We start from the raw sequence: 16,099 nt of genomic DNA, 5'->3' as shown, positions 1-16,099 counted from the left end.
TACATCACACAGTGTGTTCAACAATGCTGGTGGCATGGATTAAAAAAAGGAGAGAAATTGCCTATACAGAATCTACTGTCCTTGGTTAGGATCTTATAGGGCATTTCCTAAAGACTGGACTCTACAATATCCAGAGCCCTGGACTAGGCAGGAGACATTATTTGGATAATTGCTATGTAATTCATAATTAAATAAACAATGACTTATAAGCACTGGAAAAAATTTATCAATATTTTGAAGATGAAAGAATTATCTTGGCAGAAACACCATCCAACAAAGAGATGTGTACTCTATCACAGATGCTATTAAAGCTCAGATGCCTTGTGTTTACTTCTATGGAAGTATGTCCAGGAAAACCTGTTTGCAACAGACCTACTATAGCAGGTGTTATATATGATAGTACATATTGCCGTTTTTGTTTCTTATGACTATTTTGGGATTAGGCAGGTTATATCTAAAGTCTCATAGAGCTCAGTTTTAAGTCTAGAATAATCACTGAGATGATCTATAAGGTTAAAATTTGTTGCCTGCTCCTAGAATAATTAGATTTTAAATATGGGATATTGTAAAGCTTGAATAAACTGCCAGCATTTACTTTTTTTAGTATTTTACATATAAATATGGATGTACAACTTCATTTTAAAACAAAATGGGCTATTATCATTTTGGGTATCCAGTGCAAAATCATAATGCACCAGGCTCCAAATAGATGACTCAAAGGGCTCAAGCATATGCTTCATATTCAGAAACCCCAGTTTCAATTTCTGACCCTGCATGGTTCCTGAGAATTTCCAGGAACAATGCCTGAGCATTGCCAGATGTAATCCTCACTCCCTAAATATCAAGAGCAAAAACAGTGGATAAAATGAAAATGAAGGTATTCCATGTCAGAATTATTAAGACTTCCATGACAGTGACAACAGAACAGTGTCATTTCTAAAAGCACATCCTCTGAGAGCAGATTTGGTCTAATTGAACAAGGTACCTCTCCACAAAGCCAACCTAAGGTGAAAATTCAGAGAAGCTGGGCACAGGACTATATTCCTCGGGAGCAATGAGAGCCAAACTTTTTTCACTGTCACCTGGCCCATTTTCTCTGTTTTTTTCTGTACCAAGACCCAATGTCAGTCAACATTTCATCATGGCACTTGCTCAGTTCACTATTTTTTTCACCTTGACTTCAGAGAGCTTATTCATACAACCTGTCAAGCCCTTTTAGAAATATAAGTTTGTGCCCTTCCAATTAAAAAGCTAAGGCACCAAAGCAATAGTACATTGGTTCAGGCATTTGCCTTGCATGCAGCTGGCCCAGGTTCAATCCCCAGCATCCCATATGGTCCCTCAAGCACTGCCAGGAGTAATTTCTGAGTGCAGAGTCAGGAGTAACCCCTGAGCATCGCTAGGTATAACCCAAAAAAGAAAAAAAGAAGAGAAAAAGTTAAAACTGTCCATGTCTTCACATGTACTTGCTTAATGATCGCTCAGTGGGAATAGTGACCCACAGCATGGCTTTTATTGCTAATTGAGAGTGGGAGTAACCCACAGACAGGGTGGACTCTTTTTGTTTCTTGACAGAGCCTTCAGGAGAAGAGGGTGAGCATATATTAAAAAGTAGTGTGAACCATAGAGAATGCCTCCTTCCCCACGATCACAACCTGCCTTTCTTCCTCTGGAGGATATCTTGGAATAACACAAGTTGAAAGATGGATGAAGTTTCTTGTACTCTAGGGTTCAAAAATCGTCTTATTTTATGCCAACCTGAGTCTCTTCTTAAAGCTAAAATTTAAACAAATTGATAATACCAATAAAAAAAATCACAATTTGAAAGTCAGATAGTGCAATTCATGCAAAGTATTGAATATCAGTTCTTTCCTCCATTTGATATTTGAGGTGTATCCGTGAGCTGTATTACGGATTCACTACCAGGATCTCACCATTCTACAAAGAAGTGATCGTTGATGTCAGGAGAGGGGTTCGGCAGGGTGATACCAATTCACCGAAACTCTTCAGTGCCACCCTCGAGAACATCATGCGACGACTGGAATGGGAAGGAATGGGAGTGAAGATAGATGGTCGGCAATTACACCACCTCTGCTTTGCTGATGACATTGTTTTAATAACACCAAACATCAGTCAGGCGGCACAAATGCTGGCCGACTTTGACCGTGAGTGTGGAAAGGTAGGACTACAGCTGAATCTTACGAAGACAATGTTTATGAGAAACAGCCTCGTCCTGATGCACCATTCGCTCTCAACAGAACGACCATCTCCGAATGCAACAGCTATGTGTACCTAGGTCGAGAAGTCAACATGACAAATGACCTGGCACCCGAGCTGCGCAGGAGGAAGAGAGCAGCTTGGAACGCCTTCAAGAACATCGAAGAAATAGCTAAGAGGACGAAGAACCTCCGGCTCCGGGCACATCTCTTTGATTCCACTGTTCTTCCTGCATTAACATATGCCTCAGAGACCTGGGCCCTACGCAAACAGGATGAGAACGTTATTCAGATCTCCCAAAGAAGAATAGAAAGAGCTATGCTTGGAATATCACGTTTCACTCAAATGAGAGAAAAAATCCGGAGTTCCGACATCCGTCGACGATCAAGAATCAGGGACGCTGTCTCATTTGCCAAGGTGTCAAAAATCAGATGGGCTGGTCACGTAATGAGATTTAAAGACGACCACTGGACTAGAGCTGTTACTGACTGGATTCCACGGGATGTCAAAAGACCACGTGGCCGCCCACCTACCAGATGGTCAGACTTCTTCGTGAAGATCATGAACGACCGGTTTGAGGCTCTTCATGATCCCAGAGCGAACAGATGCCATTGGGCTACACTAGCACGCAACAGGGACAAGTGGAGACATTACTGGCGCCCGCTCAAGCAAATCGACGACTAACGGGAAGTTAAGTGATTAAGTGATTAAGTGATATTTGAGGAGTCATTCTCCTGTGAAGAAGAAATCATGCTTTGGAACAGGAAAACTTGGAGAATAAATCTGAAGGGCTTAGCTCTTCTAAATAATAATTTATTCTAAAGTGATGTATGTTGTTTTCCTGAACCTCATAAACTGGAAGTTTATCACGAGTTCCACCATGGCTGCTGCTCTGCATTGTAAAGCTGACATGTCATTTAAGAGTCAAATGGAGGGACTATCTCTTTGTCATCAGTTCCCCTTTCCCTTTGTTTGACCTCAGTGTGATTCTTGGCATATGTATATAATGTTTCTGGACCATTTCCAGTCCAGGTCTTGTTTCTATAAAAGATTTGTTCTACACAAAACCAGAAAAGGTTCAGTGGTCAGGGTTCTGGTTGACTCGCTCTGCCAGATTGCTCCCATTTGGTCAACATTCTCTACCTCATTTCCTAGTAGTAGCCTTTGCCAGCACTTTTTGCTCTCTTCTAACTTAAGCACCCACATGGTAAATATTTGGTAAGTACTTTATACATGAATAAATAAAAACACAATAGATTTAGCCTTTCAGTGACCAATGGAATGAAGCATAATGCTTTTTAATACTGTAAATAGCTTTCTCTTTCACTATTCTTGTTCTCAATATAATGATCAATACTTTATAGTCCATCACTATAGGTCTTTTTAAGAAGTACTTAAAGAAGCATTAATTTCATAGATTTTTTTACCATTGAGAAAATGTGAAATAATTAATAAAATATATACAAGCACACCTCCTTCTTTGCATTTATCTTTATTAGTTTTGACTGCAATTTATGCACATTAGTATAGGCACATAAATTTTAAGTATTATTTATATATATACATATACATATTTGACGGATGATGTGCCTTTTTGCCTTGCAGTTCCATCTCTGCTACCCCTATGCAACTGCAGAGTTTCTGTATTGAGAGATTATGCAATAGTATTAAGGTCACATAATAAATCTGATGCCTGCATTACTTAGTAAGTCACTCAACCAACATTTCTTCCTCTTCCTGTTTTTCTCTCTTTAGCCCTCAATGTATAACTTCTTACCCAATTATTTGAAAATTTCCAGTTTTAGGACCCATGTAAATATCCTTCATTATGGTAAATTTAAGGATGTAAAGATCATGGTCATTATTTTTATCACTACTTTTTCAAGTTGCAGTTACTTCTGAGGTAGTTGGTATACTTTGAAAAGAAATTTTGATCTGTAGTTTATAAAATTTTTTATCGTGAGCTTTACATTATTTAAAAACTCACTTTTCGGGGCTGGAGCAATAGCACAGTGGGTAGGGTGTTTGCCTTGCACGCGGCAGACCCAGGTTCAATTCCCAGCATCCCATATGGTCCCCCAAGCACTGCCAGGAGAGATTTCTGGGTGCATGAACCAAGAATAACTCCTGTGCATTGCTGGGTGTGACCCAAAAAAGCAAAAAAAAAAAAAAAAAAACCCTGCTTTTCTTTGCTTCTGGTGGGGGGAAAACACACACTGGCTCTTTTATGTCACCAAAGAACTATCCCTGAATTTCCCATTCTGTTACAGTGCTATCACACTTTCTTCACTCAATGGACGATAATGTTTTCACAGGTTCCAGACACTCACAGATGTTTTACCTTCACTGGAGACTCCAGCAATTAGCAGGGACCCTCAGGGACAAGGTTGTTCGACTGTACCCAGGAGAGCTACTTGTTTGCACACAACAGCTGTTCCCTTTTAAAATTTCTACTGATGATTTTGGATTGCGATTTGAAATCCTTTCCTGCAAAAGCACTGTGATTGCAACATGTGATAACATAAACTGAATTAGTATGATTTATAAAGTTTAAATATTATAATAATTGACAGGCTGTTAAAATTTCACCTTTTTGTTGTGAAAAAACACTTTTCCTTTTTTTGACCTGTCCTCTAATGTTTTGTCTGCATGTTGAATTCAAGGTAAAAAATACGTAATTTTGGGGGCTGGAGAGATAGCACAGCGGGTAGGGCGTTTGCCTTGCATGTGGCTAGACCCGGGTTCGAATCCCAGCATCCCATATGGTCCCCTGAGCACCGCGAGGAGTAACTCCTGAGTGCAGAGCCAGGAGTAACCCCTGTGCATTGCCAGGTGTGACCCAAAAAGCAAAAAAAAAAGTAATTTTTGAGGTTCACAGTAGAAGAGAAATGTCCGATCTCTGTCTAAGGTTGGAATTAAGAAAATTTCTGAGGTCAACAGTTCAATTTCTATAGCTTACTTGAATACTGTAATCACTGCTAACTATAGTGATTTGTTCTTGCATAGCTAGAAAAGTAGCTTTATTTGTCAGTAGATTTATTAATTCTAAATCACAAATAGCTGGTCATCTGTTTTTAAAAGAAGTGCTGGTTCAAGCATCAGCTCTCACTGCAGATACATAGGTAAAAAGCACTGCAGATACATAGATAAAAAGAGTAAGGAGAATTTACTAATGACTGTATTACTAATTTACTAGTTACTAAATAGTATCACTCATTCTTTCATTTGAGCATTTCTAAAAAGTGCAGTATATTGCCTCCTCACTCCTAAAATTCTCTAATTTTTAAATTTATAAACAGTCAGTTTTAAATATATTTGCTGCCAAAATCTGTCACCTGTTTCTTTGCTGACCATTCATTTCTGTATACAGTTATTATTCTCTTGGATCAATTCCCTTTCTTGATGAAAAGTACTAAAGTAATAAATATTTCATTCCATTCATCTAGTAATATCAATTTTATTGGTTGACAATCTAATTATGTATGTAATTTGGGAAGTAACAATATTTTCTTTCAACCCTATAAATATCTTTCATGTTGTTTTCTATTGACCATCTTTGTTGATATCATTGTTGTTTTCTTATAAGTAATTTGTCTTTACTCTTATGGTGGCTTTTAGACTTTTTTCTTCTTGACCTTTATCAAAACCTTTCAGTATAAATTTTTCCAAACTGAGCATGTGCTTGCTTTTTTTTCCCTATTGAAAACTTGATAAAATACTGGTGGTATGTGCTTTCTTGTATACCACAGTATTTATTATAAATTTATTATACTTTGGATATTACTACTCTAGTCTCTCAGAAACTTAGATCTTTTCATTTTTTCATAAATTTAAATTTTCTTGAGTATATTTTTTTCACGCTATGCAGAATTTTATATGATTCTCTTAGATCTCTTTTCTAATTTATCTGTTCTTTATTAGTCTGCTATTAAATTTGCCCTTTTAAGCTTTGAAAAATTATAATCATTTATTTCATTTTTAAACTTTTTATTTTTAGATTATCCTCTTCTCTTTTTATGTAACCCCCCCTTTGGCAGATGGCTTTCTTTTTTAACATTATAATTTTAAGACCTTTAAAAACTCTCCCATTTTCTCCATCCCTGTCACATTAATAGTGTGTATTTGCCAACTTGTTCTTAGGGTGGTTAATTTATTTATTATAAATTATAATGTCATATCTTTTTTATAAACTCTTCTTCTGTGGACAAATCTCTGTGACAATTCTATTTTCTCTTGTCTTTGGTAAATTTTTAATGTTAATTGGCAATTTTATGTCAGTTATCTAAAATTTAAATTTTATGTTAATTTGTTGGTTTTATGTTAATTAGGTTTTAAATTTCTTATGATTATATTTTAACACAAAACTGTTTTAGATAGCACTTCCTTCTAGTTATTCCAGATATTTTTCATTTCCATTTTTTTTTTGATGAAACAAACTTTCTTGACTCTACATTATATATGAAACTTGGTCCCAGCTCTCTGCTTTCAGGGTCTTGTGGTTTAAATTCTCTTCACCAAATAATCTGACTTCCAAGATATTAATCAATAACTTGCTTCTGATTTTTCTTAAGACCGTTTACATCAACTCTAGCTCAGCATGTCAAGGGTCACTTTGGGGACCATGCAGTTCCAGGGATCAAACCCAGGCCTCCTGTATAGAGAGTTATATTGAATTCACAGTACAAGAGAAATGCCTGCATCAAGAGTTATATTGAATTCTTAGGCCCCCACCACTCTGCCCTTAGAGCTGTTCTCACTCTTCTTGCCTGAGAATTTGAGTCAAGCCAGGTGCTATTGGTTCAGTTGTATCTCCTCAAAATTCCTATGTCAATGTCCTGACCCTCAATAACACAGAATGTAAACATACTGTACTTGGATAAAGGCTCTTAAAAGAGTTAATAATCCAGATGAGATCTGTAGGGTGGATCCTTCCTCCCACAATCTAGTTGGGCTAAAAAACAGACACAAGTAAAAAAGGATCATGGTGGACACAGTGAGAAAATACCCAACTGCAAGCAGAGACCCATAAGGTTTAAATGTAGCCCTGCCACGACATTGACCTTGAATATTCAATCACCACAACTATGACAAAACAAGTGTCTGTTGTCTGTCTAAGCCAGTTGTCTTCAGTCTTTTTAGACCTTCACCTTAAGAATAACACCTGTCCGAGCGAGCACCAGTCTGCAGATCAACAGTTAATGATAATCCCTAGAGTAGACCAGTGTTTTTACCCCTTTATGTCTGTGACCCTGCAATACATCTCTTAAATGTTAGTTGAAACCACCAGGTAAGCCACCAAGTATGGCAATTGGCAATTAGCAGAGAGAGAGAGAGAGAGAGAGAGAGAGAGTCAGAGAAAGAGAGACAGAGAGAGTCAGAGACAGAGAGACAGATAGAGGGAGGGAGAGAGGAAGAGAGGGATAAGGAAGGGGAGAGAAAGGGGGAGGAGGAGGGAGAGAGAGGAAGAGAGAAGAGAGAGAGAGAGAGAGAGAAGGTGAGAAAGAGATCTCTCCTTTCTTCAGTTTTGACAGTAAACAGTTGATTTTTACTGGCTTTAGAGACCCAGTTGACCAGAACAAATGCACTGAACTCTCATAAAAAGTCAAAACACTAAAGCACACTAGCAGAATCCTTTTCCTTTAGAATGCAAAAGGGATTGTGTATATTATGATCTATAAAGTAGCATGAAATGAAAATAAAACCTGAGAATTGGGAATTAAATTTAGAATGAATAGAAGGTAAGTAAGAAATATGTGTTTATATTTTATTTTCACTTCATACTTATGTTTTTTTATTTTTCAGTAAAATGACTAATTAACTGACAAAAGTAGTTTTATTACTCTGGTCAAGCCCCCAGTCAAAGGTCCTTAATCATATTGTCATTAGTAATAGCTGTGTGGGATATAAAAGGGAAAAGAATTATGCTATCCTTAAGTGTACTCCAATTAAAATCAACAAAGATAGAAAGTACTTATTCTGGAAATGATAAACCTTAGGAGTATCATTTGTCCTTTAAAAATTAAATAGTAAAAATCAGCAAAATATTGTTTTTCTCCATGCATCTAATTTTTATTGCAAATATTTTGTGAAATAGAAAATGTTTTCTTTCTTTGTGCATTTAAAAAATATGTTTCATGGAAGTATCTGTTCTTCACCTACCTCCTCCTGTAGCAAATTCCTTTGTTCTTTGCTATCATTTCTTTTTGGTTACAAGAGGAGATGTTAAAAATAAGCAGAGTAAATTCATTCAAAATTATAGTGTTCTCACAGATACTTGAAGAACAAAGGTAGGAGATAGTGTTTTCTTTTTCGTAAATTCCAGAAAATGTTTACAAATTTAACTACCATGCATTTCCCATTATGTTTGCTTGACTCAATATGTATTTAAAACAATTTCTAACCCTGGCTTCACTTTTCCTTTCTTATCTACCTGGACTTATAACTTATTCCTTCCTGACTAGGATAGTAAAGGCGATGTGTCTAAAATCAAATAAATTATCTGCCCCCAATCTGTTCAACAACCCCTCTCTCTCCCTGAGGGATAACACCTTCCCCTTGCCTTACAAGTTCTATTGCCTGATCCAACTCTTTATCCCTCTGCATATCTCCAGTCTCTAAAGGTACCAGTGATGTGTCCTTTCTCAATCCTCAATCATTGCCTTTCCCAAAGAAGCCATCACCTCCCACCAAAGTTATAGAAGTAGGTGTTCTTGGTCTGTTTTCTCCAGCACACTTGCCATATTGTTTCCAGTTTGACTTTTCTAAAACATTAATCTGATTTTTAAAAATTTAAATCTAAAAACCATTCGGTGACTACTAACGTACTTGGCAATGCTTATCTTTTTAGTGTTCTTTATCACACTATCTATTGTAGGAGATGCCCATTTCTCCTCTTGGAAGAAATATATATTATATTCCTCTCTTGATATACTGTTACATATGTTCCTAAACTTGTTTCATTTTTCAATTTATGTTTTATATTTTAGGATACCTCCCCAGGAGATTTCAACCTCAGTAAAAAGCTGTTTGCAAAAATTTCCACAAACATGTATTTTTCTATCTTAATACTTTCCCAGAGATATTACAAATGTATTTTGGTTTATGTCACACACACAGGTCTGCAAACACCAAAAGACAGAGGTAATCTTTATGTTGTTCACTGCCGTATGCTCATAGATATTTGCACAAAAATACTGGTATCTGTAAGAAATATCATATAATTTTTGATAGACTCCTTTTTTGTCTTTTTGTTGTACTGCTTTAGTAATATCACTCAATATGCTTAGAAAATCCATAAGTTACATTTATCTTGTTCCTCAAGCAACTTGAAAGAATGGTATAAAGACAGGGAGGGAAGGTTAACTGTAACTGATTTCAAATGGATCAAAACATTGACTCATTAGAGCATTCCTGTTACTTAATGATAGAGCAAATAAATGTGCCATGACTCACTGTTCTTCTCAAGTATAATGTATTTTCCCCAAAGGTTTCTAATTACTCAAGAGAGGTCTAGCATTTTTTACAAGCCCCAAAAACATACATTTCATTTTTTGAAAACATTGGCCAAGATTTAAAAATGAATTGATGAATCAAGCTTAGCAAATATTAGAAAAAGGCCAGCTTTGGTCAAGACTTATACAGTGAGTGAATCCAGGTGTACCTATTCCCCTTACTTTGTTTTTGTTTTTTGTCCAATAACTGTTGGGACTCCTCCAAAGGAGTAGGAAGTTACTATCTAACAGAAAGTTCAAATTAGAGGCTAGAGTTCCTGGATTGTTTTGACATTTATGATAGTCCCGGATTTCAGGAGGCACTGAACACTGCACAGTTGAATCTGGTTCTAAGGACTCTTGCCAGCATTTATGACAATCAACAGCACAAGGAGTTCTGCTGACCGCACCTAATTCTTTTACACTGATTAAATATTTAAGAACAGAAAAGGTTCAGTATTCGAAGACACTTACAACCCTCACAGTCTAATCAAAAGGTTTTCAAATGTTACACATTTCCAGGACTTTTAGGCCATTTGTTCACCATTAGAATGATAAAAATAATTTTCTAACCTGAAATTGAATTTTTTAGATGTGACCACCAAGTATCTCTGAAGTAGAAAGAACTCCAGGTCAACATTTGTCTTTTAGATTTTAACCTAAAGACACAGGGGATGAATGTGACTTCATTCCCTGAAAAAGATGCTAGTAGAAAGTTCTGGAAAATGCCTTTTGAAGTTTACTATGAAATTCATTTCCTTTACAGGCAAATGGATATTTGATACCTGCAGAGAAACATGAATTTCTTTTACACATCCTAGAAGAAAAGAAGGACAATGGACTTTTTTGAAAAGAGCTCTGCTCTGAGAATTTTCATGACTCTCTTGGTGAAGCTCATCCAGTGCTAGATAGATAACTCTTTCTACCGCTTGAATCTTAGACCACATAAAAATGTCACTGCACTAATAATGATAACCTGGTATCTCATTTTTAATCTTGATATGACACATAAGATATTCAGTTTAAACAAGTATATATATTATATATAAAATAACATATGTAAGAATATGTGCATATTCTTACATTTATCATGATGGTATATTGAAGCCCCTTAACCTGTACAAATTCAATTAGTACACTTATCATGAGACTCATGTTAAAGATTAATATAACCTTTGCTGAATATGGACTAAGTGAAATGTAGGTTGTATATATCTTCTCTAGCATTAATGATACAAGTGGTTCCTATTTTAATCTTAATATGCATGTATTTAAGATATTTCTAAGAAGATAGAAATTTAAAATGTTAATTGACATATACATTAAGAAAATAACCAAAGATTTTATATAGACATTATCAATAAATTAAAATTTATGAGTTAAAGATTTCTATGCAAAAAAAATTAAAAAGCAATTAAAAAACAAAAATCTATTCACATGTTGAGAATAAAGATAGTGGTTGTTCACATAAATACCAGTGGTTTTTCAGTATTTTAAGCATTACATCAGATTGATATTTATAGAAATATCTTCTTCATTAAAGTCTAACAATGTCTAAGATTAATTTATGAACCTGAAATATCAGTAATTCATAATAACTTAATAGTCCCTTAGTATAAATGAATGTACTTTAAAATTACATATCATTGTTGATATGTGGAAGAAAGAATTTATATTTTGGGATCAGTTGGTGACCTCCACCCGAAGACCCTCCCAGAGGCACTTAGACTTGAAGCATTCCATAGGAAACGTAGGAATAATAAGCAGAGGACAGCCATAACCTCTTGTGCCAGAAGTTAAAGGTCTAGTGAATTTCTGAGAACTAGGGAAGTGCTTAATGGAACAGTAATTCTTTTTACTTATTTTGGGGGCTGGGGGAGACACTCAGTGATGCTCAGAGACTACTTCTTGCTCTGTCTTCAAGAGATACTTCTGCTGGCGCTTGGAGGACCATATGGGGTGCTAAAAATTGAACTCAGGTTAGCTTCATGAAAGGCAACTGCCTTCACCCAGTACTATCATCGGAGGACAGGGATGCATGAGTATTGCTTGTATGAACTCTTAACCAGGTGGTCCTTGAGGCTTCCACTGATTTTCAGTCTCTGTGACTGACAAGATCAATCTGCATGTTTCTGCTCAGAGTTTCAACTATACGTTTGATTTTAAATAAATAAATCCTACTAGTTATGTTCTAGGGAGAGCTGCCAATAGTGATTTGATGTCCCCTGGCCTGTCTCTGAACATTTACTCTGGTATATAGTGGGAACTTGTCTTTATATTAATTGAACTCTCGGTTTTAATAGGTAAAACAGAAGTGCCATTAGCAATTCTTTTCCAAATGACTATCTTTTCTTAGTTTTCTACAAGGCTTTTCAAGCAACACTTCCTAAAGATATCTTAATTTTTAGTTGTGTAACAGGATAAAAATATGATCCAAGAGTAAGACCTGCTCTAATATTATCTTAAAAATCAATTCATGTGCTTGAACACTATCAAACTTGCACTCTTCCATATTAAAACATTTTAATAAAAGCTTCCATCTCTTTTCTTGAAACAAGTGTGTTTTTGATTCAAAAATTTGGCAACAGCACAACTTCATTTCTTTTAAGATAGCTGGTGATAAGTAGGATACTTTGTAAGGAGCTCTTAGACTTCTTGAATATTCTCTTTTCCAAGAGTAAGTGACCCTGACAGGAGGACTCTCGTACTCCATAAAACCAATGGATATGTTTAATATCAACTTTGGTTTAAGCTGGATCTAAGATGCTGTTCAAAATTAGATGTAGTATCCAAAATTCTTGGCAACTATATTCTGTCTTTGGGTCTGTGAAATTCCATGAGATAGGGGCTAAGAAAGAGCTCTATTAGGTGAAAGATCTGGAGGTTTTGGAAATGCTTAAACAAAGCCTATTTTAATTTATATGCCACCTTCTCCCTAGCCCCAACCCTTGCATTGAAGAAGGCATTAAGAATAGGAGTTTGGAAATAAAATTTTCCACATTATTTCACAGGTTCTGCTTCCTTACTGAATACTGCTTGTTTGCTTTTATAAATAATATTTCCTCCAGCTGGCACACTCAAACAGGATCCATTCAAATGAATTTCATGGGACATTGAGCAATTCCGGTACCTTTCTCAATTGGAACTAAAGCTTACATTATTCTCCCTATCCTTTCCTTTTACATGGCTAGGAAAGAAGTTGTTGATATTATTAATGTTTCAAAAAAAACTATAGCTGTTAACTTTTTGTTAACTGGAACACTGCTTTAATCTTTCTTTGGCCCTGTCCTTGAAGATGTTGCTTTTAGAAGCTATTATTTTCCAAAGTGCAAGGGGGAAAATAGACATTCTTGGTCTTTATGAGTTTATTCTTGTTTCTTCCTCTAAGTGTGATTTATGGCTGGGAATCTTGCTGTTAGGGGCAAGACTGATGTGATCTGGTTGGTTGGTGTTTTGGGTGGCATGAGGACTAAGCATTTTGGAAGGACCTATGACTTCCATCAGCAATGTAAAAATTGGTTAGTTGGTAACTGAAGGTTAAATCAATAATGATTCTTTTGTGAGGGCACAGTTGGAACAGAAAAACCTTTCACAAATTTTAATAAAACCTCTGAGATGATTATAAAGAGGCCTTGGGGAATTTACTGTGGCTTCTTTGGAACATATAAGAAGGACTCTCAGGGTGTCCTGAGAGGTCAAAAAGGAGTTTGGGGGCACATCTCTTTGAGAGTAGACCCTACATGTTCTTCTCTAACTGCTCTATAAGGCAAAGACCTCAAGAATAGCATCTATTGGTTAGTATGATATTTCTGAGCCCTGTTTAGTCTGTATGGCAGAAATAGAAATTAGAGTTAGAATTAGATTTCACTGTAGAACAATTTTCAGTATGGGGAATTGAATTGGAAAGTTGGAGAGAAAAGAAGAATATACTAAGGGTGCTGTATATTAAATGTTAATTCCTAATATGGCATAATGAACTATCCCAAGGGCAAATGGAACAACTAGGCACTCATCAATAAAAAGCTACTCTTTGAAAGATGTGGGCAGATGGTAAGGGAAAGAGGTGTGGTTGTAAGCAGCCCTAGGCAGAGTCAACATGAAGTGTACCCGGAGACTTGAAAAGGACTTTAGCCATACAGAGGGTGGGAGAGACACCTGTACAATTATTACGGCCTGCATGTTAGCCTCTATTGCTACGCAGAGGTCCAGCACAATCCATCCAAAATTATTATAGACAACTTATATGAAGATAGAGTTCACATTCTTTATGTTTTTGTTTGCCTCTAACTATGGTAGGTAAGGTATTTTACTGGTTTGGGGACACTTCTCATGGACAAACTCAGTACTGCTCTAGTGGAAGTAAACTCATAAAGTCCATAAAATCTTAATTGTACAACCATACATCCAATTCCCCCAGGGGAATTACAAGATATTCATGGGATCCACTAAATGAACTCCAGTCTCTTGTCAACTTCGAATCAAGGCAAAAGACTAAGAAGATTTCTTAGGTTTATTGAAAAATTCAGTATCCATGGATGAATCTCTCACTACTCCCAGGATGCCCTATATAAGCCATCACATTTTCTACTGATGACTCTCTGATTTCAATAAGTGGCATTCTGGAACCAAATAACAGAGAATTCTGAGAGCTATTTATTAAAATTTCTGAAAAGTCAGGGGCAGGTTGATCTAACGTTGATAACTTAAAAAAAGCAAAGAGTTAGGAGGGAATATTTAAACCACCCAAATAGGCTAAAAATATAAATCAGGTTTCTCTCCACCTCTATACACTGTTTGTTAAATATTCATCATCACTCCACTAGCACTCGATTTTCATTCAATGTTACTCTAAGCACATTGCCTACTTTTGCTACCTGTTATGTTTTTGCACATATCTGTACATCATGAGATGGGGGGGAAATCAAATGTTTGAAAGCTTACTCAAATGGGGAAAAAGCATGAGAAAAGTGGTCTAAAAGGTTTTAAAACCTTTCAGTGTTCACATATGTATAATTTATGTATTTATATATTTAGCTAGGGTTGGGTCACATCTAGTGGTGCTAGGGGACTACACCTGATTTTATGCTCAGGAGATCTGTTCCAAGAGTTCAACTAGGGTCAGCTGAATGCAAGACAAATTCCTTATCCCTTATGCCATCACTCTGGCCCCTATATTATATTTATATATTTATACCCAGGCTCGAGTGATAGCGTAGCGGGTAAGGCATTTGCCTTGCACATGGCCAACATTGCCGACCTGGGTTCGATTCCTCTGCCCCTCCCATTGGAGAGCCCGGCAAGCTACTGAGAGTATCTTGCCCTTATGGCAAAGCCTGGCAAGCTACCCGTCATGTATTCGATATGCCAAAAACAGTAACAACAAGTTTCACAATTTGTTGTGAGACATTACTGGTGCCCTCTCGGGCAAATTGATGAACATCAGGAAGACAGTGCTATATTTAGATAAATATGTATGGATGAAAATATTTCTTACTAAAAATTTCACCCATTTGAGAGTAGTAGCACTGTAGCACTGTCCTCCCGTTGTTCATCAATTTGCTTGAGCAGGCACCAGTAACGTTTGTGAGACTTGTTACTGTTTTGGCATATCTAATACATCATGGATAGCTTGCCAGGCTTTGCTGTGCATGAGAGATACTCTCAGTAGAGTGTCAGGCTCTTTGAGAGGGGCAGATCAAACCCGGGTCAGCTGTGTGCAAGGCAAATGCCCTACCCACTGTGCTATCGCTCCAGCCCTTGAGAGTTGTATACCATTAAAAAGTATTGGTTGGAGCGGACTTAAGAATGACTTAGTGGCAAAGTTCCTGACTTATCATGAGATCACAGAACTGCCCCAGAACTTGATTCCCAGATCTGCCCACATGTGTAGAGAATGTCATCCCTATGACTCTGTCATTTGGAGTATCAGAGTCACCAAAAAGAATATAAACTTTCTTTTACACCACAATTGAAGTGTGTGAGCCTGTGATCAAAGTGTGCATGAGCCCCACAACTAAAGAGTGAGACACCTGGCAAGTACAACCAAGTGTATGTAACCTCTGGTCACTGCAACAGGAGAGAGAAGAGAGTAAGAAAGAGAAAAGACGGGGTTAAATCAATTTAAATATAAATCTTAAATAAAATGTCACAAAGCTTTCTATTACTTATTTATACAGGGGGAAATTAATGCATATAATTGGAAAGCTATACCTAATACACATAGGTCACATTTTTCTTCTTTGTAGGGGGTGGGTACATCCTGGGGATGCTATGGGTTTATTCTAGACTCTGAGCTCAGCAGTCACTCCTGGTGGGCTTGGGGAACCACATGGGTATCATATGGCCAGGGACCAAACATGGGTCCATCACATGCAAGGCAAGTGCCCTACCTG

The sequence above is a fragment of the Sorex fumeus genome, unplaced genomic scaffold (genome assembly GCF_029834395.1).
Source record: "Sorex fumeus unplaced genomic scaffold, SorFum_2.1 ptg000051l, whole genome shotgun sequence".
In the NCBI taxonomy this organism is placed as follows: Eukaryota; Metazoa; Chordata; class Mammalia; order Eulipotyphla; family Soricidae; genus Sorex; species Sorex fumeus.
The sequence above is the reverse complement of the archived record's forward strand: the minus strand, read 5'-3'. Positions refer to the sequence as shown.